General features: G+C 43.0%; 2 long non-coding RNA genes across 3 annotated transcripts in view; one reads left to right on the top strand and one right to left on the bottom strand.

The window, feature by feature from the left end:
• Positions 1-1763: 1763 nt before the first annotated feature.
• LOC119470065 lies at positions 1764-14084 on the top strand. The gene is made up of 3 exons (XR_005198930.1): positions 1764-2066; positions 12889-13032; positions 13763-14084. It is a non-coding gene; the product is annotated as an uncharacterized LOC119470065 (long non-coding RNA).
• Positions 12014-22655, bottom strand: part of LOC108299357 — a 32186-nt gene continuing 21544 nt past the window's right edge. The window contains exons 3-7 of one of the 2 annotated variants that reach the window (XR_005198928.1): positions 22007-22144; positions 20064-21402; positions 18416-19372; positions 12518-12562; positions 12014-12430 (exon numbers count right to left, since the gene is read on the bottom strand). This is a non-coding gene — a long non-coding RNA (uncharacterized LOC108299357). The remainder of the gene's footprint in view (positions 12431-12517; positions 12563-18415; positions 19373-20063; positions 21403-22006; positions 22145-22655) is intronic. The other variant, XR_005198929.1, reaches the window with a different exon arrangement.

Genomic DNA, 22655 nt, shown 5'->3' with positions numbered 1-22655 from the left:
CCCCGCCCCCCAGTATTTTATATTGATATTACCTTCCCTTATTTCTTCACTCACATTAATCAGAATCCGTTTGAATCCCCACTCTTGCAATACTTCTGCACAGTCTGTGGCCCTTTTCAGCAGGAGCATGGTTGTGCCCAGATGAACTTGCAGTCCCCCGGAATACCATTTAGGGGTTCCAGTGCTGTGCATCCCAGAGGGTCACAGGAGCATCAGGGCATAAGCTCCAGGCCAGGGTGGGAGCCCAGCCACCCAAAACACTGTCCATCACTCACCAGAAACCTCTCTGGGGAGGTTTAACTTGAAATCCTTCGAGTGATTTAGCACATGTAGGTGGCCATCTCCAAGGTGGTCACCCGCCAGCCTGGGGGCTGAGGATGAAGGGAAGAGGGGTAGCCTAAGTGCAGCTGCTGAACATCCTCTATTTTTAACTCCCCTTCCATCAGGGTTTCTTCTGCCAGATATGAGCGCTGCCCCAGCCCTACGCCCTCAGACAACAGGACAGTGGCACCAAGCTACTGTAGCCATTTCTGTGCTGGCGCAGTCAAAGCTTGTCCTCAGGCAACTCCTGGCTGGAGGAGATGTGGGGACACCAGAGCAGAATTTGTAAAGCTTACCTCCAACCTCTTCTTCCAAGGCGACTTTGGGCCTCTTCTCCCAGCCCCCAGCTGAAGCCACTATGTCCCCTGCCCCACGCCAGACAAGACAAGCTGCTGTCACTCCAGAGGTTTCCCAAGGTTTGGTGTGGTTGCAAGTGTTGTCAGTTCCTGGAATTCATCTTTCCCTCTTGCTTCTACGGTTTCTCAAGGGTTGATTTTGGCGGCAGGAGCCTGTACGCTGTGCTGATTCTCAATCTCAGGAAGAAACAGAAAACAGAATCATTATGAAGTCTAAAGAAACTGAGGTGCTATCCAGCTTTCTGTCCTAGGTGTGACTCTCCTATGATTGTCCAAATAAGATGTCATTTGGTCTCTGCTTCAAAAGCCTCACCAATAGGACACACATGCATGAAGGGATGGGCCTGCTCATTTTTTGCACTTTTTACTGAAAAATAACATACATACAAAAAAGTATATAGGTCATAAGCTTGACAGATGTTCACAAAGAGAACACCAGAAATGATCTGCACTGAAATCTAGAAACTTTACAGGTACGGTAGATTTGTTCATTTAATATGTGCAGCGGCTATAACCAAGAGCTATCACAAGTACTCCCTTGTTACAGCAAAGAGTTCCATTTCTGTAATTTCCACCAACTGTTTCAGTGCGATGAAGTTACATAAAATAAGTACAATATTTTCTCACCAAAAACAACAACAACAACCTTTTTTAGAACCAAATGAAGTGGCTCATTCCTGTAGTCCCAGTTACTCTGGAGAATCATTTGAGCCCAGGCAACAGAGCAAGACCCCATCTCTAAAGAAAAGTATTTTTTTTTAACTTTTAAGAACTTAAATTTAAATATTTGTTTCCCATGAAAAATCTTTTTGTCCTCCAACTTACATAATCATACTTCTTTCAGCCAACTTTGCTGTAACAAGATGGTACTACAATTATGAAATATGAAGATCTAGAGGGTGGGAGGACTGACAAAGAGTTGTTTGGAGAACAGATGTTTGGGGGCAGAAAATGACTTTCTGGGCTAGTCACAGCTGTATGAGGAGAAAAGCAGAAACAGGATGGTATCTGCCAGCAACAGTAACCCAGTTCTTTTGCTGAATCACGCTGGAGAGTTTGGTTTCTCTTGGGCCTCCCAGGTGGGCAGTCAGTCTGTGCAGAGAGCAAGACATACCAGCTGCTGTGAAGGCCAAGGTCTTTGAGGGGGCCTGACACGAGGCAGTGGCAGCCCAAGAAACCAGGGCAGTGCAATCATAACCGACAGCAGGGAGATGACAGCTCATCTGAGGTGGTGCTGAGCAAATGTTCTAGCTGCTTCCAAGATTCAGCCAACTCTCATCTGATGACTAACTATAGAAGCAAGTGCCCTCCAAGTTCTCACTGTCAGCCAAGGAGAGGGAATGAAGCATGAGGTGTTGAGGATGACATGGATGAGAATCGCAGATTGAGGTACCTGAGGAATTGATGCTCAGTGTCAGGATACAATAGAAATGCTTATGTGGGCAACCTGAAGCACAGCCCCTGGGGCCATGGGAAGGGACTATGCTAAGTGGGTGTGCAAAGTGAACATATTAAGCAGGAAACATTGGGCATGTACTCTTGTCAAGCTTTTTCCATATCCATAGTCCTATTCTTTTAGCTTTTCTATGTGAGGGCTCTGAAAAGGAGAACATCAAGTTATCTGGTCCACAGGAGTCTTAGGAAACTCTGGGCCTTCTTCTTCTCATCCTCCTCCTCCTTCTTCTTCCTTTTCTTCTCTATTAGTCCATTTTCATATTGCTATAAAGAAATACCCAAGACTGGGTAATTTATAAAGCAAAAGAGGATTAATGGACTTAGAGTTCCACATGGGTGGGGAAGCCTCACAATCACGGTGGAAGGCAAAGGAGAAGCAAAGGCAGGTCTTACGTGGTGGTAGGCAAGAGAGTGTGTGCAGGGGAACTGCCCTTTATAAACCATCAGATTTCATGAGACTTATTTACTATCATGAGAACAGGATGGGAAAAAACCCATTCCCATTATTCAATTACCTCCCACCAGGTCCCCCTATGACACGTGGGGATTATGGGAGCTATAATGCAAATGAGGTTTGGGTGGGGACACAGCCAAACCATGTCATCTTCTCTAAATACTAAGTGAATTTAATACAAGGTATGGAAAAAGAACCCCTGAACTTGCATGATCCCAACTATGCTTCATATCTGTGCATACATTTATGTAGACTGTATATGTCCTTTTGTATAGTTTTCTTCTTAAATTAAATTGTTGCTTTTTGTGTGTACAGGAAATGACTGAAAATAGAAGTGGTATGATTGCTCTCCTCCGTGTACAGAAGCTATATGCCTTGTGTCTTTTCTACTAGGATAGGTGTCTGTGGCTTCTCCTAGATGTATACTTCTAACGTTGTGTCTCCCGGGTTGTAGTCACTTTTGCTCAGAAAGAATTCATCCATTTCCTGTAGCTATGTGATTAATTTGTTGCCTGTGGCTGTTTTCCCCTAGCATTCCATAGCCAGAACACACAATTTAAAGCATAATGGCACTGGCTATGGGGTATCCAAAAAGACCACCAGAAAAAAAAAATGTTGGTTAAGCAAAGCTAGGTTTTTATAGACTTACTGCAGTAAGAGAATATCAGCTTGATCTAGATACAGAATCTAGTAGTATCTCAGAAGAGAGAAGTCAGGGGAGGATTTTTTGGGGTTTTAGAGCCCAGGCTGAGTGATTCTTAAGTGGGTCTTGAAAGGCAGGGAACTGGTTGGGATTGGGCAGAATTTATAGTGCAATAGCTTTGGATTGGTAGGCACCACAAGGTGAGAATATAAAAGTGAGTTTGGATGAGTAACCTGTTAGACCTGATAAGTCAGATATTTCAGCAGTTCCAGTCTTATTTTCCAGGAGCAGGTATTCACTGGAGTAAAGAGGCCAGTTGTTTTTGCCTGATCTCAGCATTGCTCAACTGAAAACCAGGAAACTATTCTTTATTCCAGAATTGTTTAGCACAGGAACAAGAAAATATGTTAATTTCAGTTCTTATGAAATTACAAAATCTGCTTAATTACAACTTAAACATGAAGAAAAAATATGGCTTTAATATTTTTCTTATAACTGATATGCTTTTATGGGTGAGCTAGTTAGTGGGGAAATAACAGCAATAACAGCTGATGATGCAGTCATTTAAACAGCCCCTTTAACAAATACCCAGCCTCTATGCCTCTTTAAGTAAAAATGCCCATTACTCCAATTTTTCACACGTCTACTCTTCTCTGCAGCTCCTCTCCCAGATGCTTTCTTGGTATGCAGGGGAAGGAATGTGACTTACGTGTCTTCTTTTAGAAGGAAGAATAGGCAGGTCAAGGTCCAGGGCCTGGCTCCTGGAATCACTTGCTTGCTACTTACCCCACCGGAGTTCATAGCTCAAGTTCACAGCCAGGATAATACTTGTTCCAGTTCCTCTCTCTTGGTCAGGCCTGACAGTTCTCTCTGGGTAACTTGATCTTCCCTCAGCAATAGCCATTTGTAACACACTCTGATTCCTCATTCAATTCTCCAGCCTAGACAATCTATTTCCTGACATAGAGGCCCTCATGTTAGACCAACTGACTCTATTCTTAGCTTCTCTACTATAGAAATAAACGAAGACCAACCAAATGAGAAAAGCAAAGGCTATTTATTCAGAGCTTTCTATAGCAAGGGAGTCTGCCACTGTCACTTTTGGCAGCAATGAAAAAGCAGGCAGAGGAGTGGAGGAACTTTAGGGTGGGATGAAGGGAAGGCTCCAGGTATGTGCTGATTGGAGGCTGTTGGCATGGGAAGCTGGAGGTGGCTGGCTCACTAGGAGTGGGGGCAGCCTATCTGATTCCTTAGGGGTGAATATTTGCCTTGCTTTGGTTGGCCCTACATTGGAAGCATGGACATACATTAGAGAAGCTGTCCATCATTCATAAAGTTCTGGTCATTTTTTGCAGATGATTACAGAAGTTACTGTTCAGCTTCATTGATTGTTACTAGAAACAGCAATCTGGCTTCCTGCAAGTCTAATCCAGGCAGGCTGGTTTTCTAGGCTGGTTATTGTAGATGGCGGGGGCGGGGGTGGGTGTTATGTAGCTAAGGTGGGCAGGTTCCTGCAGATTGTGGGTCGGAGTTCTATTTTTAAGTATATTCTGGTCGTTGTCCATTTGTATATTCAGTCTCTCATTACCAGATAGCAACTGATGGAGTCTTCCAGAAGGGCAGACTAGACTCTCTTCCCAACCCCACTCCATCCCCTTGACAAGGCTTCTCTATTTTGTCTCAGTGCCTCTTCGGTGTTTGCAGTAACTCCTTTTGGATAGTCCTAAATCAGCCCCCTCCTCTTCACTCTCACGTTTTTCCTCTCATCATCTCCTGGGACGGGAAGAGCAGGGCTTGCCTGTCTTCTTCCGTGGTATCTCCTCTACTCATGGGCCAGCAAGCGTCATGGCCTACCTGTTGTCTCCAAAAGAATCACTTTTCTACCCTGCAGGGAAACTTGTAGATCTAGGTGATTCCTGTTGGTGCCGAATACAGGCTGCTGTAGTTCTAATTTGTTCTTAAGGTCTCTCTCTATACAGTGAATATAAACTCTAGTGCTGACTTGACAGGGCTCCAGGATTTTCTTGTAAATGTTTACAGTGTGCCTTTCATGGGGTGCTTCTTTATCTTGGTGGACAGCCTCATGCCTGAGTATTCGACCTGCAACCAGGTGTCCCTCTCACAGGAAACTTGTTTATACTGGCAGATCCCCTTGTGGCTCTTATCTGGACTGTGTCCCGTTTATTCCTGCCAAGATAGCCATTCTCTAGGAGAGCCATGACTTGGAAAGAAGTTAGGTTCAGGTGTGTTGGTCAGGTGAGACACAGAGGAGGCAACTCCATAAAACACATGAAATACCAGAAGCAGTTGCTATTTACAGATCCCAGAGAAAGGAGGGCAGCATGCTTTGCAGGGCCAATGGGACAGAGGAGCCATCAGAGACATACGTCCTCACCCAGTGGGAAGAGAGCAAGGAAGAGAGAAAAACCTGAAGATCAAAGCCTTTACTGGGGTCCAGGGCATTACCTAAGCAGGTTTCCTTGGGGAGTTTTAACTGGTGGGTTTAGAGCAAGCAGACGTGAATTCCATGGAGTTGTGCTGTGAGTGAGAAGTGGTCATTGGGGCACATCTGTGCAGTCCACATGGGGTGTGGAGATCAGTGAGGCAAGTCAAGCAGGCTGTGTCTAACTGTTGCCTAGGGAGGTGGTTGCCAGGGGAAAGGAGTTGTATAGGGCAGATATCTGGATTACCCAGGTTGAGGAACTGGGAGGAGGCAGAAAACCGGAAACTGTGTCAAAGAAGATAAAGCCCTGCTTCTGTATGAGAAAGTCCAATCTCTATTCAAAATGGATGCAGAGACAACATAAAATGATAAGAATTGAGTACATAGGCCAAAGGAGGAGATAAACCAATTCAGATGGGTCTCAGAATAAAAAGTCTTCTTTCAAGACTATTATCTTGCTTGCAATCCTATTTTAAATATTGAATGCTGAATATCACTCTTTCTTTCCCTTTGCATACAGTAGGACACACCCACAGACCTCTCGGCTGATGACCTTGGAACCAATTAGAAATAAAGACCCATACTTGCAAAACTGAAAGAGAAAATTACATTAATATTTTTTCAAAATATGGGTCCCATCACAGAAGGTATTCTTCACCGTGCTTACGTAGAATTCTTTTGTCCTGCTTGCTTCAACTGGCTTTCTTTGGAGGAACAGAGGTTAATAGGGAAAAATGAAGCTATTTCTTGTGCCCTGTTTAGAAATGATCTCTTCCTCTTCATGTTAACTGCTGGAGAATAAAGTCTCTTTTATCCTCTCAGTATAGGGCTTCATCTTCTCAGAAGGGTCTCCATTGGCTTTTCGATTTCCTCCCCATAATTTGAGCTCCCTACCCCCACGTGCTTGAATCTTAATGGAAAATAGGTCTGCAACCCATCACTTTTAAGAAGCTTCTTCATAGGACTCCCCAGCTACCTCCCCCTTTAGTGCAAACCGTTTAAAGTTTGTGCATGCACATTCGTGTGCACACATGTGTATGTAATAATAGGCCCTCTATCCCTTCCTTGTCTTGATTGCTCTCACAGACTACATGTACTAATAATTTTATATTTGACTTTGACTGTTATTTCATTCCCTCTAGTTCTAAACCATTATTCTACATTTTTCAGAGGCTCATTATGACTCATTGGGCAGCCAAAGAAACATAATGAGTCCAAGATGATTGCACATGGTGGTGCTCCACAAATAGATATTAAACAGCTCATGAAATCTATAAATGTCCTTACTATACTGGGTGGTTATAAAGCTATGAATCAATAATTCAGACAAGTTTTTTTTTTAATGCTCTCTAAAAATCTAGCTCTCTAGACTTTTTTTTCTCCGAGACAAAAGCTGTATGCATATAGGGAAAAGAAAACCAAAGAAAATGAAGGAGGAGAAAGAGGAGGAGAAGAGGGGAGAATAGAAAAAGAAATGGAGAAGAATACAAAGAAAGAGAAGAAATTATTTAAATAGCAAAAGTCCTTCTCACAGCTTTTTGGCAGTTCCCCACATAAGGACTAAACAATAAAAGGCACAAAGCAGGCACTTAGAAAGGATTCAGTGTTTTAGAACCATATTTTGGATGGAGTTTACACCCTGGTTTTCATAGTAACCTCTATTCAATGTTTACTCTGTGCCTGGAACTGTGCATGTATCACTCATTAATTCTTACGTATGAAGAGGGAACTGCTTTCATCCCCACTTGCTGGGTCATAACAGCAGAGGCCATTAAAAGGCAATATGCAAGCTGAATGCTGAAAAAAAGCCAGTGATCTGGGGAGTTCCTGCGGGTACTGGAAAAAAAAACCTAATGAAGAATGAATTGAGTCTGGTTCTTGATATGGCTTGAACCTGTGTCCCCATCAAATCTTATGTTGCATTCTAACCCCCAGAGTTGGAGGTAGGGCCCGTTGGGAGGTGACTGGATCATGGAGGCAGAGTGCTCATGGACAGATTACACCACCCCCTCAGTGCTGTTTCCGTGATAGTGGGTGAGTGAGTTATCATGAGATCTGGTTGTTTAAAAGTGTGTAGCTCCTCTTCCCTCTTTTTCTCTTTCTCCTGCTCTGGCCATGTAGTGTTGTCTCCCTCTCTGCCTTCTACCACGACTGTAAGTTTCCTGAGGCCTCCCCAGAAGCAGATGCCGTCATGCTTCCTATATAGCCTGTGGAACTGTGAGGCAGTTAAACCTCTTTTTTTTTTTTAAATATAAATTACCCAGTTTCCGGTATTTTTTTTATATGAGAACAGACTAATACAGTTCTCCCTGTAGGATCCCCTCTGTTTATGAATGATTCCACCGTCTATTAACTGGCCCAACCCAAGCATCTGGGCATCATTTCAGACTTACCACTGTACCAAATTTATCACCAAATTCTCTCTGTTCCTCAATAGTTTCCATACATACCTCCTGCTGCCCTACCATCACTGCAAAATTTCATATTGTCGCTGATTCTTGCCTTGGTCATTGAAAAAACATGTCAACCTGTTTCCAGTTCTGCTTCTTCCCACACTACATACCAGAGGGATCTTTCGACATTCCAACCAGATTTTGTTACTTTTCTGCTTAAAAATCTTTCAATAATTTCCCATTGTCTTCAGGATAGAACCCAAACTCATTCACGGAACACAGAGTCCTTCATAATCTCTCCCTTACCTCCCCTCCAGCCTCATCGCCTACCATCCTCCCACCTGCCAGTCCTTCCCTGCAGTCACCTTGAACATTTGCACCTTCCCCGGGACACTTTCAAGCCTCTGAGCTTCCACGTGCTTCTCTCTAAAATTATTTCTCCTTTCTCCTTATTTCTTTCAAGACATTGTGTTTTTTCAGTACATCTTTCAAGATTTAGCTCTGTTTTCCTCTGAGACACTTTCCCCCTTCTCCTGCCCCTTCTTTCCCTTTAACTAACTGCTCCTTCTCTACCTCCAATATACACACGTCTCAAAAGCATGTTTCATGCCTACACCATCCAGGGTCTCAACAGAAAACAGATGACACCCTCTGATCAATCTAAATATGAGGAAAATTTATTTACAAGGAACTAATTATAAAGTTGTGGGTGTAGTTAAGTGACGCTGCAGGAACTGGTTAGACACTCTGGACTAGCAGCAGCAGTGGTGCTCTCATTATTCATAGGTGATAAGGGAGAAAGTAAGGGAGATAGTAGGTGAGTTTGGGATGAGCAGTGACATTTGATGAAGTCATCCTCCCAGGGAGAGAAAGAAATACTCCAGAGCTGCCTCTCCTCTCTCCCCCAATCTCCTAAAGTGCTGTCCATCAGTGGAATCCAATGAGAAACCATATGGCCCAGGAGTCTTGTTGACGTGGTCCATGTAGACCAATCTCCCAGGGAAGAGCAAAGGTGGTGTAAGGGAGGAACGATTTGTCCTCTACCCTCTTAGGTTCTGCAGCTGGGCCTTTGTCAGAATTAAACTGACAAAGGACAGATTAACAGGAGAAAAGTGTATACATTTTATTTGATGTTAATATTTTTGCATGGCACAGAAGCCTTCATAGAAAGAAGAAATGAAGAGGCCTGACCAGGTGTATACCATTTGAACAAAGAATAATCAACTGTGGAGATGTGACAACACAGAAGCAAAAGGAGTTTGGGCTGGAGTAGCAGACTATGTGAAAGTGACTAGGAAATACTGGGGAAACTAGTGAAAGATAAAGCTTATTTTAGTAGGTTTGTTTGTACAGATTCATCTTGACATTGACTCTCTGTGTTCAGTAATAAGAATGTTCTCTTCTTCTTGGTAAAGGGAAGGGCAGGCAACTCTCTTGTAGGAAATCTGTGCCAGCTTTTGCGTAGAAAGAGATCAGAGAGCCTTTCCTACATCTGTTGTTCATTCAGCTCAAAACAATCAATACATTAAAGTTGCCTATATTAGACTGGCATGTTCTGATTCCTATCAGCGGAGAAAGATCAAGTGAATCTGGAGGTGCCCAGCTGTCCACCACAGCTTCCTGTACACACTTCTTCAACCCCATGCCTCCTGCTAAATTTTAACTACTCCACTCCCTAGCTAGTCTTTCTGCTATGTGAAAGGGAGTTGGGCCTCTCACCTCTTTTTCCAGTGTGTATCACAGTGACTGGCACATAACTAATGGTAACTGAACTCAATAAATATTCTCTAAAATTAAATAACAAAATTATGAATGTATGTAGTGCCAGAATTGTTGGAGACTTTAGAAAAGATTTAGTTCACTCTTCTTGTTTCAAAGATGAAAAAACTAAAACCAAGTGGTGAATAACCTTGTTCAAGAGTTACAATTAATACACAGTATTAATAGTATGGTATACAGAGTATGTATGGTATACACAATATTAATTTTCAAGACCAGATCTTAATTTTTCTAATTCTCAACCTTCCTCTACTACTTAATTTTAACTGTAATCTCAGGTTATTCCTTGGATGCAAAATTCACACTAGTTTTCCATCAAACTAAGAGTCTTATGTTTTGGCAACAAGAAAGAGACAGCGAGAGGGGTTGGATCTGCCTACTTCGAGTCCTTTGCCAAAAGCAATCTCTGAGCTTTCTGGATAAGCAACACTTGCAAACCAAGCTAAGTGCCACAAGTTGGAGTCATGAAATGAAGCGCGAGGCTGGGGAATAACGCCTTTACACAAACTACCTCTGGTGGTGGGTGGTGAGAGTGGTTTTGTTTTAACATCCTATTAGCACATTATCTTTCATTTCCAAAGCCTTTATTGGTTCCAAGCCTAAAGGTGGTGATCAGGGGTGGGAGGGAGTTTGAGTAAGATGTTCCTTAGTTTGGAGGCAAAGCTGTTGGTGCCTCCTCGTTTGGTGAGTCAGCCATCGGCTGCCGCTGCTGCTGCTGCTGCCACTGCTGCTGCTACCACTGCTGTTTTTTCTTGGGAAATGCAACCATTGCTTCTTAAATGACTGCATGGCAAGTGCAAAGGATGGAAGCATTGATCATACTGGATGGGAATCATATCTGCCCTCACTAAACTGTATGCTCTTGGAGAGCACAGATTATGCCCTTTGTCTAGGTAACTCCAGACCCTGGCAAAGTGCCTAATGCTTTGTTGGTGCCGCCACAAATAATAGAAAAAAATTGCTAGGTGGAGTTGAGAACATGGACTCAGTAATCAGGAACTCAATTCCAAGAGCTGCCACTCTGATGAGCATTCTTACGTCTTCCCACTTCTCCAGCAGAAGGTGCTTCCAGTACCATCATGCGGCGGTTGCAGTGATCCAAGAAGATTGTGTGATTGAAACTTTATGTGATATTGTTCAAGTTGGGTCTTGGCCAACCAATGCAGAAGCTATTGGCTAACCCCATGACTCTGCACAAGTTAAACCACCTATGAACCTCAGTATCCTCAGCAGTAAAATAAGAAGGTTGGAAATTATGATGTACAAGCTCCTTTTTGCTCTGAATGTCTCCTAAATTTCTTTGCTGTCAAACACCCCAACCCTCTTCTTTAACACGGTAGAAGACAGTCCGTGAAGCTGCCACTAAAAAGGATAAAAGGAACTATGTGGGTTTATGATCACAACCAATTATGCTACTGCCAAAAGAAAAACAGCACTGAATATTTTAGTTTCTCAGAGGACGTGCAGTGTTTGAAAACCATCTTCCTTCTTGCATTAAAAAAAAAAAGAAAGAAAAAGAAAAATGGGAGAACCATCACATTCTGTGCATAACTTTTCCACTTATAGACAATTTTTTTTTTCCTTTCTGGAGGTGTGATGGAAAATTCCCATAGCTGGAGGAGTGTGGAAGTCAGGGGACTGTAGGAGAATGTAAGTGTGATTGTGGGACTACACTTAATTCATTAAAATGTGTGGTTTATAAAAACCTTTTTGCCAAAAATGAGCTTTGTGGGAAGGAGAAGGCAGCAGGGATATGGATGCGTGGGGTAAAGGGAGGAGTAAGAAGTGCCAAGAGAGCAGGAAGTCTTATTTGTTGCTAAATGTTGAATCCCACATAAGAATATGTCATGAGCCAATTTAGGGAAATTAAAATGCAACTTGGGGGAGTGCAAATCTATTAGGCATAGAAATTATGTGTTGACATCATTATCATCCTATTTTTATATAAATTGGGAACATTCTCCAGTGACTTAAAAAAGTTTGGGGAAACTTTTTTTTTTTTAGTGATCCTCTTTTCACATTTTCTCTTTTCCTAGGTGAAATGGCAGTAATATAACAACATTGTGCTTTTATTCCTTTACTGTCAACACTGTGAATTGTTTCAGAAACAAACTGCATTATTTAGGTTAACATTGGCTGCTGTAACAAATAAACCTCACACTTTAGTGACTTAACACAGCAGAATTTTATTTCCCATCCACAGAACAGTCTGATGCAAGTATTCCTGGTGGGCACACAACTTTTCTCAATGAGATAACTCAAGGATCAAAGCTCTGCTGTGGCTTGAATGTATCCAACCAAAATTCAGGTGTTGCCAATGTGATAGTATTCAAAGGTAGGGCTTTGAAGAGGTGATTAGGACATAAGGGTTCCACTCTCATGAGTGAGATTAGATGTCCTTATAATAGGTCTTGATAGAAGAAGTTCATCCCTTTTTGCCCTTCTGCCATCCACCATGTGAGGACACATCTCTTCTTCCCTCTAGAGGTTGCAGTATTGAAGGCACCATCTTGGAAGCAGAGACTAGACCCTCACTGAGCAATTAACATGCTGGTGCATCCATCTTGGACTTTCCAGCCTCCAGAACTATGAGAAATAAATTTCAGTTTTTAATTAATTATCCAGTCCCAGGTATTCCGTTGTAGCAGCACAAAGCTAAGACAGGCTACTTACATCTCACAGCTCCACTATCTCCTGGGAACTTGGAGTCCTCAGGTTCTAGCTGTGGAAAGAGAAAAAAAAGATGGAGAAGGCACACATGCTTCTTAATCATAGCGGTTCAGAGGTAACAAATATTAATTCTGTATATTCTACTGGCCCAACCCAGAGGCACCAGTGTGCTGGGAATGGAGTCTCTGATTGGGCAGCAAAGATCAGAGATCAAAGATCAGGAGAGATTTCAGGACGAATATTTTACTAGGCGAGGAGGACCATGGATTTTGACAAACAGCCTTTGCTGCTCTACCCACGCCTCATCACCACTGTTAGACACAAACAGAAATGGCAGCACTTTTTGTTCATTGATTGCAACTCTTTCTTTAAAGACTTTTAAGGCAGAATCCTCAGTCATCTCTCCTGTGAAATTTTCACGATTCAAAGGGAAGTCCCTGCATGGGCACTGCCAGCTTCGTTGCACTTCTGCCTCCATGCTTTCTCCTGAACCTCCTCCACCTCTGAACGTACTTCAGGTGAGACCCCTGTGCCTGATCCTTGTGACCTCTTCTTGCACCTGTTATTCCTCTGCTTGTTCACCTCAGGGATCCCCTCTCTCAGAGACATTTGTTTCTGTCAAACTGCTAAGTATTCACAAACTAGTGGGGAGATTGCTTTTCTTTAAGAAATCTCTTTGCAGGCAGGCCCCGCCCCCCCCCCAAATCATACCCAGGACATCCCTATGTCAAAACTCACCTGGAACCAAATGGTTCCCTTTCCTTATTTACAAGTCAATGTTAGCGCCAATTCAGTTTTTAGAGGTGTAAAGACTGAGATCTAAGGAGGTTAAGTAGAGCTATGCCTGAAATTTCACTAGTCTGTGAAGAACCAAGCTTAGGATTCAGGAGTCCTGACATTCCACCAACACTCTTTCCATTCTGTCATGGCGTCTTAAGAGAACAAGTCCATGTGAGCCAATACCAGTAGGCATTCTCAACCCACAGAAGAGATAGAGACTTAAGTGAGTATGTTTATATGCATGTGCTCTGTGTGGTGATGTTTTTTCTGCCAGGCTTGTCACTTCCCTTTACCACCCAACAATTTTTATTTCTTAGAACATGTAATATTGTTTTAGGTCTCCACAGTATTTCCACTACAGCATGGCATTTGCTGGGTGTATTATCTGTTTTCACATTGCTATAAAGAGCTACCTGAGACTGGGTGATTTACAAAGAAAAGAGGTTTAATTGGCTCCTGATTCTGCAGGCTGCACGGGAAGTATGGCTGCAGAGGTCTCAGGAGACTGACAATTACCAGTGGAAGGTGAAGAGGAAGGAGGTACATCTTACATGGCCAGAGAAGGAGGAAGAGAAAGAAGGAGGAGGTGCCATACCCTTCTAAACGACTACATCACTGAGAACTCACTGTCATGAGAATAACAAGGGGAAAATCTGCCCCCAGGAGCCAATCACCTCCCACGAGTCCCCTCCGACAACAATGGGGATTACAGTTTACCATGAGATTTGGTTTGGGACACAGAGCTAAACCATATGAGTAGGTGACTAGTTAGTAGGTTTTTTTTTTTTTACACAAAAGCTAGTGTTGACATAAATTATCGTAGCGTCAAAGATACTTAGAGGTAAACCTATCAAAATACCTACAGGATATCAAAGGCAGGTCTAAATATTATTGAAATAAATTGAGAAGATCTAAATAAATTAAAAATATATCACTTTTATGAACTGGAAGAATCATCATCGTAAATAAGTCCAACCTCTCCAAATTGATCTACAGAATCAATATAATGCCAATCTAAATCCCAGGAAGGTGTTTTGAGGAAATTGATAGGCTGATTCTAAAACTAATACAGATATGTCAAGTCTTAACAGTAACAGAGACAATCTTGATGAGAAATGAACCGGGAAGATATCAAGGCTCATTTTTAAAAGTGCACCAAGTAAAACAGAGTGGCATTGGTCATGAAACAGAAAAATTGACCAATAAAAAGTATTGAAAACCTGGAAACAGATCCATGCATATATGTATACTTGATTTGATTTATGACATAGGGAATCATGGGGAAAAGATAATCTTTTAATAAATGACACTTGTTTAATTAGATATTCATATAGAAAAAAAAATCTTGATCCTTACCACACACTATACACAAATATCAATTCCAAATGTGAAAGGTGAAACAATAAATCTTCTAGAGGCTTTGGCAAACCTTTTCTGTAAAGAGCCAGAGAATAAACATTCTGGGCTTTGTGTGCCATAAGGTCTGTTGTAGCACAAAAGTATCATGGGTGATGTGTAAATGAATGAGCATGACTCTATCCCAATAAAACTTTATTTATAAAAACAGTTGGCAGAATGGATTTGGATCACAGTCCATAGTTTGCCAAACCCTGTTCTAGAAGTTAACATGGGAGAATATCTTCATGATCTTAGGTTAAGAAGATTTTTAAATCATCACAAAATGTCCTATCAGAAAGGAAAAGATACATTATGGCCCTTTAATGTTAAGACATTCTGTTCACCCCAAAATGCCATTAAAGTACCAAAGAGGCAATTGACATAGTGGAAGAAGTTATTTGCAACACATATCACGCATGTCCAGAATATACAAAAACTGCAAATCAATAAGGAAAACAAATAACCCATGCCATGCTCAGACACTTCACCAAAGGTAGCCAAATTGCCAATTAACATTTTCAAAGTTACTCAACTTCATCAGTCTTCAGGAAAATAAAAAAAAAAACACAATGCATGCACTAACACCTACTGGATTGACCATAATTTAAAAGCCTGACAATACAAAATGTTAGCAAGGATTTTGAACATACACGCTATTGGTGGAAGTGTAAACTGGCATATTTCCACTTTGGAAAACCCTCTGGCAGGTCTCCTCTGATGCTGAGTGCTCTATGCGTACTTTCTGACTCAGCAGTTTCACTTGCAGGTATGTACTCCCACAGAAAGGTACACAAAAGGCATATATAAGAATGCTCGGGGCGGCATTATTCAGAATAACCTCCCATTTTAAACAACCCAAATATCCATTAAATGGACAATTGAATGGGTAAATAATTCACAGTATATTTATAGAATGGAAAACTATTCAGCTATGAAAATACATGAATTCCTATTACATGCAGATCTAATAAAACTTTCAAATATAACAGTAAGTGAAAGTAGCCAGACCTGAAAGAATATATAATGTATGATTCTAATTCTATGTGGCCCAAATACAAATAAAGCTAACCTATGGTGTTATAAGTCAGGACAGTGGTAACCTTTGGAGAGAAGGAAGAGCATGATAAATTGGAGGGAATATTCAGTGGGTTTCTTGGGTGCTGAAAGTGCTCTATTCTTTAACCTGAGTGGCACTTACCCAGGTACATTCATTTTGTGATAGCTCATTGGACTATATACTTATGATCTATGTGCTTTTCTGTATATAGGCAATACTTCATTTAAAGGTTTTAGAAATCTACTGGAGAAAAACAAAAAGCCACTGCCTCCTCTTCCAACTGTATGTTTCCATCCCCCGGGCAGGTCAGACACAATAGCTGTATAGACGCTTAGGTGGCACTGAAAAGCCACCAGGCAAAGAAACACAGCTTGCAAGTATTCACAAGCCTCCTTAGACTGGCTCAAACACCCAGCTGGCTCTAATACATTAAACTTAAAAGGTCGCCTGGCCTGGTGACCACCTCACAGAAGCAATAGTTGCTAGATACACCCAGAGAAGTTAATCTCAGAATTATCAGGTCAGGAAAATGAGGTTATGAAGTCAGAACTGTAAAGCAATTCTGTTCTTCTAGCAACTGCCTTACATTGGTCTTTCTCTTTCCTGCTCCTGTTCTCTGTTAAATCTTATAAAAGTGGCTTTACTCACAGGACAAGTGGCTCTCTATTCTAGGCAGCTTAGATTTAGGTTTCCCGAAAGATGGGAGGGATTGATTGCATATATTTGGAGCTCTATTGCTTTTTAATACCAAATAGCAAAGCATCCTATTCCTGAATCCCAGGACCTCAATCTTCGTGAGATAGCAAAAGGGAATTTTGGCCTTACCAATCAAAGTAGAAGAATATTTATTCCATCTGCTTCATATTTTCCTCTTCTTGTCCTTGAAATCTTAATGAAAACTTCCTAAATTCATTTCCTTTAAGTATACCACAGTAGCCAGAACCCTTACTGGCATTCAGAACTTTCTTTGGCAGAGGTGTAATTGCTCCTCTGTCAGTGTCCGGTGGAAGCTAATCTGAGTGGCATGTTTCTGTAAGCTTTGGTGGTTGAGAGAATGCCACCAGGATGGCAAGCAGGGAACATGTCAAACCTCTCACCTTACAAGGAGCACAGGCCTCGAAGTCAGACAGACGGAAGCGACACAGTATGCAACACTCACTAGATGCGCGACCTTAAGCAAATTACTTAATGTTGTTTAGAATCAGTTCCCTAAATTATAAAATAAATAAAATAGGGTTTACATTACAGGGCTATTGTATGCGAAATAAGACAATCTATATAAAGGGTCTGGTACAAAGACTGGCACAAAGTAAGAAAAGGAGGAGGAAGAGGAGGAGGAGGAAAGAAGAACATAAATAGCACTTGCTATGTGCCTGGCATTGCTCTGCATGCTATATATATGTTGACTCATTTATATGTAATTGTCACAGCAATCCTAGGACATAGGCTCTGTTAATGTTATCAGTTTAGAAATGAAGAGCCAAGGCACAGAGAGGTGAAGTAACTTGCCCTAGATCTGATGGTTACAAAGTAATGGAGGGAGGACACTGATCCAAAGCAATCTGTCCGCAGGGTCCCCGTTCTTAGGCACAACACCAAAGTGGTTTCTTGCCCCTAAAGTAGAGGCAATAAAGCATGGATTACTTGCTTCAAGTAATGCTTCTTTCATCCCGTTTCTCACAAAGCTCAATGGCATATCTAATTTTTAGGTTTAGAAAGAGAGAAATAAAGCAGATTTTTATTGGCTGGGCCCGGTGGCTCACTCCTGCAATCCTAGCACTTTGGCAGATCACCTGAGGTCAGGAGTTCGAGACCAGCCTGGCCAACATGGTGAAATCCTATCTCTACTAAAAACACAAAAGGATCAGCTGGGCATGGTGGCGGGCACCCGTAATCCTAGCTACTTGGAAGGCTGAAGCAAGAGAATCGCTTGAACCTGGGAGTCAGAGGGTGCAGTGAGCTGAGATCGCACCACTGCGCTCCAACCTAGGCGACAAGAGAGAAACTTCATTTCGAAAAAAAAAAAGGAGATCCTTGTATGTTTCTCTCATTGAATAGCATCCCCTGTATCTTGCTTTTGTCTCCTCAGTAAACAACTATAGAGAATAGGGCTGCTTCGGCAAGTTCTTTTCTCAACATACACACGATGAGCACCTATGGCATGCCAAGCACTGTCCTAGGTAGTAAAGGAGCCAAGGGCCCATGCCAGCTTCTTCCCCTACTCTCCCTGTCTCACTGGAATCGTAAGCCCACATGGAAATGCTGTGACCTCAGGACTAAAGAATAAAGTCTGGGCCAGTGGCAGGCCAATGCTCATACAGCCCTGGCTCGTCCGTCAGCGGTCAGAGAGGTCTGCATGAATCCAGAACTAAATCCAACCCTGAGTTATGCAGAGAGAGCCTTCTCCAGCCTGGATTTGCTCCTGAAACAGCAAGTACATTGTTCCTAACTCAGGCCACGCTTGCCAGTAGCAGCTATGACCTTCCAGAAATTACTCTGCCTTTATAGAGCAGGCTGTAATTTTAACTCCCACTCCCCACCCCCAACTTTATTTTTTCATCAAAAATTAATTTAAACACCGGTAAAAGCTCAGAATCCATTCACTCTGATTGGCAAGAAAGGAAAGAGAAAAGGAAAGCAAGAGCACATTTTGTTGTTTGCCACACCTGGATTGGCAGTCTTCAAGATTTGTGCTGAGGTTGGAATTTAACACTTCCTCCTCCAACCCAAACAAACACTCCTGTGGTGGGGGGCGGGGGGGCTGTGCCTCACTAGGCCGCCCTCGGATCTGTGGGTTGAGGGCAAAAACAAGGCCCTAAAGCGCCTGTCCAGCAAAACTTGAATCAATTCATGACATGACAATGCGTACCTTGCTACTGACTGCCTCTCCCCTCTCGCCACTTCCATATCTTTCCTTCTCACATAGCTTCTCCTTTCCTTCACAAAGCTTTGGAAGCACCCTTTGTAGAAAGTGAACCGTACATGAAATTCCAGGTCCCAGTCCACCATTCCAAGTCCATCAGTACCTTCAACAGGGGAAGCTAAGACTAGGAATTGGGACTCGGAGAGCTTTCCTGAGACCTCCTTTCCCGTCGTGTCTGCCTTCCCACGAGTCCTTGTCTGAGAAGTGTGCATTGAGATGCAATAACCCATAGGACTTCTGGGTATTTCTCTTTAGGCTTCTTGCCAAGCTTGTGTCTTTAGAATGTTTCCAGGGTTGGCCCAAGAGCCGTGGTGATCATAGCAAGTCCAGCCTCTAGTGATGTGGGCACTGTGGAAAGTTTCCTAGGGAGCGTGTCATGTTGAATGAAATGTGGATGCTTCTCCTAAACTAGATGCTCTTGAAGTTTATGTAAAGAGAAGGCAGGGGAAGCTTGGGTAACTGTAGTTCTCCCCATTTGAGTCATTGGTTTTACTCTTTGCATCGTGTCCAACACAGCCCACTCTGCAGAGCAATAGGAGTCAGTCCTGAGGCTTCCAGGGCCAGGAGGAAGGAGAGAGCTGACCACTCCCAGTATAGGAAAATGTGGGCTCACTGTCCAGCTTTCTGGAGTTGCAGGATTGGTTTTCTGCTGGACTCCCCAAGTGACAATCTACAGGCCTCTTTCCAGAGTTATCAGACTCTGGGGAGACAATAAGAAAGAAACTAAAACTATTTTTGAAAAGTTATCCAAAGTTGGTGAATGCTATATAAAGCCCCAGATTGGCTTTGATATTTGCTGGGCTACAGGGAGAGGGAAACACGATGTGATTTGTGGGTGACGTGGTTGGAAGCTTTGGCCAAGGCCTAGGTTGTTCTGAATTAAGTCTGAGGAAGCAGAATTTCCCTTAGGGCCTTGGTACTGACTTTGAGCTGGGATCTTCCAAAAGACTCTTTAGAGTGGAAAAACAGTGGCCTATTATGTGTTTGTGACAGGATTATAAATTCTTTCACTCTGAGAATCTTTATGAAATGACCCAGGAAGCCTGAACTTCAAAACATTGAGAAATCATCTAAGGGGATGCTGGGTTGATGCTGGGAGTTGGGACAAATAACCGCCACATGGGTCTTGTGTTGTTTGAGGTTGGACTCCTCAGAAGCAGAGCCTGAGTGATTGGCTTAAGGAATATTCCCAGGAAAAACTGGTTAGGGGTCTGAGAAGTGGGCCTCACAAGGAAAGGAGGATGCTGGGACAGGGAGCAACATTGAGCAAAGCCCCAGGAAAGGAAACGCTGAGATGTGACTTACCCTCTCTCCAGATCTTCCTACGTATTGTCACTCTGTCCTGGCCAGAGGGCAAGGAAGCTGCAGGAGTATTTACCCCTCCCTCTCACCTGTCATTCACTGGCTAAGGACTGTCATTTCTAGAAGGAAGCCAATCTTCATTATTGCACTGTCAAAATATTTCTGGATCGAGGGCAGCCCTCTGATAAACAGATATAGCTGCTGCTTGGGCACACCTGAACCTGGGCGTGTGGAAACAAAAAAGGGCTTGTATGAGGAGCGGTCCAAGCCTGAGTCAGCTATACTTGTCTGGGCTTGCTATGAACTGAACTGTGTCCCTACCAGATTCATATGTTAAACTCTTAACCCCCCAATATGACTATATTTGGAGATAGGGTCTTTAGGAGGTAATTAATGTTAAGTGGGATCACAGAGGGAGACCCCCAATCCAATCGGACTGGTGGACTTGCAAGCAGAGGAAGACACCAGAGATGTCTCTCCCTGTCTCTTTTCATGCACACTCAGAGGAAAGGCCATGTGAGGGCACAGCGAGAAGCCAGCTGTCTGCAAATTAGAAAGAGAGCCCTCACCAGGAATCAGACTGGCACCTTGATCTTGGACTTCTCAGCCTCTAGAACTGTGAGAAAATGAAATTCTTTGTTTAAGCCACCCTGTGTGTGATATTTTGTTATGGCAGCCCAAGTGACCAAGACAGTACCAAATAGCTCTGGGCTGTCAGGGCATTGCTTGCCCTGACCAAAAAAAAAAAAAGTATTCTTTTAAAGGCATACACAGGGCATATGATCCCTAAGTAACAGCTCGTAATTAATAAAATAACCCTGTGTTCCTGACAAAGTACTCTTTTTTAACTCACTTGCAGACATTAGATACTTCTTAATTCTTCCTTGCGCATATCATCGTTCCATGAAAATAAGAGATTGGGGCAAATCAGGATTTTCACTGGCAGGACGTTTTGTGCTTTTCAAAGAGTGGTCCATTTCACCAAGAGGTAAGATGACATAATTAGAAGAAAACTGTGGAATGTGCCCATGGCCAGGTGCCGTGGCTCACACCCATGATCCCAGGACTTGGAAAGGCCAAGGTGGGAGGATTGCTTGAGACTGGGAGTTCAAGACCACCTTCGGGTCAGTCATATACAGAGCAGGTATGTTTAAATGTAAGAGAAACTCTACCGACACAATCCATGAGACACAAGTACGGAAGGCTGTGTGGTCACCGTTGATTTGTCAGTGCTCTGGGCCCTGCCATTGGTCCCAGAGTTAGTGTCAGCCAGTGGTCCTTTGGGGTGTTCCTGTCACCTCGCCTTACATTTTTCGGTTCGCATGCCCTCTGCTCTGCTAGACTGCGTGGAGGTGAGACAGATGCTGCATTCACAGGAGAGCACCACTGTGCTTTTCCGTTTTCTCCCCTCGTTCCCAGTCATTCCATCTGAAAAGAGTGCATAAAACCAGATTCTAAAGAACCAGCATGTCTTTTTAAACTTCCTAGCCACCTCTCAGTGGGTGGAGATCCCACAACGAAGCAGGAACTATCTCGATTTATAGATGTCCAGCCAACCTGCTCACGTGGCCCAAAGGTGAGGCTTGAGCTCACGGTTGCTAGCCACCAAGCACCCTAGGGCACGCTGAGCGCAGCACCGCAGGACAGAGACTTCTGAAGTCACAGCCTTGCCACTTAACAACAAGAAAGAGCTTCCTGAAGCCAGAAGCTCAGCTGTGTGCTGCTCAAGAACGGCGTGCCTGGTGGTGGCAGCCAGCCTAGAGAGGAACAGAGAAACGACACAGAGAAGCAGACCTGGGCTCAGTTTTACCTCCTTCTCCAGAACTGTGGGACTGGTAGGGAGAAAGAAAAGTGGGATAATAACCAAGAGAAGAGCCCAAATGACTGCTTTTGTCCCGACACAAATGTCTCTAGTTATGCCATGACCCCATGAGCCTCTAGATCCTTGTCAAATCCTCTTCCGCAGACTAAAAATAATGGCTCACATATAAACAAACGTAAATGTATTTTTAACATGCCTCAGAAACCTCACCTTCCTGTTGGGTTTTGGACTTCTCTCTTCAAGTCAACTGGCATATCACAAAAGCAACTGCAACTGCTTAGAACTTTCCACCACATACAGGCGACTGTGACCCCAGGTGACATCTGACTGTGGATGCCAAAGTGACTTCTGTTGGGAGATTAGAATCTCTAACTGCCTTGTGGTTTCAGAAGGCAAGAGAGGCCAAAACTTAAGAGAGGGTGAGGGCTTAAAAATTCAAGGTGAAGAGTTCCAGAAAGACCCACGCATTTTGAGGGTCATTCTTGTGGCTTCCTGCGGAAGGTATTAAAAGCTAGAGCACAGTACTGTTGAGACGTTAGCCAGTGGAAATAAAGGAAGCCCATCGTCTAGCCAAGCAACTAGCTAGATGGCAGCCCCCAATTGAGGATGGTATTTCACCTTGTGAGGGCAGGCAGCGAAGGAAGAGAAACTGACGAACTGTCACCAACCTGAAAGAATTTGAGCGCCAGAAGGATAACAGCATGATTTAAAAAAAAAAAAAGTATTCTTTTAAAGACATACACAGGGCATATGATCCCTAAGTAACAGCTCGTAATTAATAAAATAACCCTGTGTTCCTGACAAAGTACTCTTTTTTAACTCACTTGCAGACATTAGATACTTCTTAATTCTTCCTTGC

This window comes from Cebus imitator, unplaced genomic scaffold (genome assembly GCF_001604975.1).
Source record: "Cebus imitator isolate Cc_AM_T3 unplaced genomic scaffold, Cebus_imitator-1.0 Scaffold21, whole genome shotgun sequence".
In the NCBI taxonomy this organism is placed as follows: Eukaryota; Metazoa; Chordata; class Mammalia; order Primates; family Cebidae; genus Cebus; species Cebus imitator.
This window is presented reverse-complemented; position numbering and strand designations above follow the sequence as displayed.